The following is a 1,822-nucleotide window of genomic DNA, read 5'->3' on the forward strand; positions in this document are numbered from 1 at the left end:
TGGGGGTCACATCAGGTGATGCATTGAAGCAGCTGTGTTGTCCCTGAGGCATACGGCCTACCCTGCCTCTCTCATCTAGATTTGCATTATCATTATGACCCCGAATCTATCTCTGTCTCTTTCATCTATATTAATTCTGTTTTCATTTCTGCTCTTACAATCCTGTCTTGCTATGTCCCTTAATTGAATTGTGTATTACCTCTGTCATCCTTACCCCCCTTTTCCTCTCCCTCTCTCTTTCTACAACTCGACTGTTACTCTATCACTACCGCCTGTCCCATCCTCTCCCCCCCCCCCCCATTACACCCCCTTTTCCTTTATTGTCCTAGTAATTATATTTTTAAGGGGAGAAGTTGAAAGGGAAGAGAATAAGAAAGTTGTGGGTGGATTTGGGCACCTCGGAGGCTCTGCCCCCTCGATACCTGTCTCCGGGCCATCGCCTCCCTCCAGTAGTGACCTCACCCAAGGGTGAGGCTGATCCCTCATGCTGGTGCTTGTGGGACCATCACGGGGGCAAATATGAACAGAGAGATATGACCAGAGCCCCGGGAGGGCTGCAGCCCCTCCTGGGGAGAAATTTGGGACACTCTATCGTACAGCAGCCTCCTGTACGAGGCCCATACAGTCCAGGGGGTGGGACTAAAGCGGGGCCCATACATTGGCCACACTTCCTAGTAGGCAGTGCGGCCTGTCTCATTTTCTAGGTGTGACAGCTGGAAAGGGCCTGTGAACCCCACATAAGATTAAATGAGAAGGTGCAGTATAAAAGGCGGGGCCCTGGGCATGGTGGCTTCCGTTTTATTCACATGTAAAAATGTCGGCTGTAGATGGTGTTGCTTCTTCAAGGAAAAATGCAGGAAAAAAGGGGTTTGGTACCAAGTGGACTTCTATTTTACTGTTAAAGAAGACAAGGACCAGTTCTAGTTAGGCTTGATCGAATTGAGGGGTCTTTAGGCACTAAAAGAAGGCGCTGGAATTGCTGTCTCATTTACACGCTGATTTAGTTTAAAAAGAGAATCATTCTGAGGCTCTATCACATGATACTAGTAGTTCTTCTGCTTTGCTCAATACTTCAGGTAGTTATAATGTGTTTAAATTAGTGATTATATATAAATAAGGTATGGGTGATGCCGGGGACGAAGAGCAGCCATTTTGTGCATAGATATAAATTCAGTAGAAAGTCTTTCTTATTATAAATGAAAGAACTCTGACACTCTCCTAGATATAACTGCCTTAAAGTAGGTTCATTCTTCACAACTTTCCTTATAAGTCTCTTGTAAATACCACTATTCTATAGAATTATAACTGATAATTTACACAAGTAGTAGATACAGAATGATATACTCATTTGTTGTAGTCCTTTCTATGTTGGGATAATTGGCAATAAATTCATCTCTAGGAGATTTCCAAAGCAAAAGGAAATCTCTAAAAAATTGATCATCATCGTCATATGATTGGTATGATGATGATGTGAATTCAGGTACTAATTCCTCATCAACATTCTTCATTATTTTTTAACAGTCATTTGTACAAGATGAGGACTCTATATGCAGTTATCAATTATACGATAATCAAGTGGTCACTAGATATACCTAGCATTTTATCTAATAGTGCTTTAACTTCTTTAGACTGCTTATGCAATTCAATGTTTTCCCTGTTAACATCCGCCATAGAGATACTTTTAAAATTTTTTACTAAAAGTAAGATAACGCTATGACATCCTCACCTTAACTTTATTAATTTAACATGAAAAGTTGATTTCTTTACAAGAAAACAATAGATCTAATTATAATAAACTAGATTAGATTATGTACCTCTTCCG

The 1,822-nt window shown here is 40.7% G+C and overlaps 1 long non-coding RNA gene across 2 annotated transcripts; it reads right to left on the reverse strand.

Moving 5' to 3' along the window:
• Positions 1–1,517: 1,517 nt before the first annotated feature.
• On the reverse strand, positions 1,518–1,750 carry LOC109589661 (uncharacterized). Of its 2 annotated transcripts, XR_002188847.1 has the most exons (3): positions 1,727–1,750; positions 1,593–1,678; positions 1,518–1,543 (listed from the first exon to the last, which is right to left on the reverse strand). It is a non-coding gene; the product is annotated as an uncharacterized LOC109589661 (long non-coding RNA). The 2 variants fall into 2 exon arrangements; XR_002188846.1 differs by lacking the exon at positions 1,727–1,750 and having other exon boundaries at positions 1,593–1,719.
• Between the last annotated feature and the right edge of the window lie 72 nt (positions 1,751–1,822).

Source organism: Amphimedon queenslandica, unplaced genomic scaffold (genome assembly GCF_000090795.2).
Source record: "Amphimedon queenslandica unplaced genomic scaffold, v1.1 AMPQUscaffold_11053, whole genome shotgun sequence".
Classification (NCBI taxonomy): Eukaryota; Metazoa; Porifera; class Demospongiae; order Haplosclerida; family Niphatidae; genus Amphimedon; species Amphimedon queenslandica.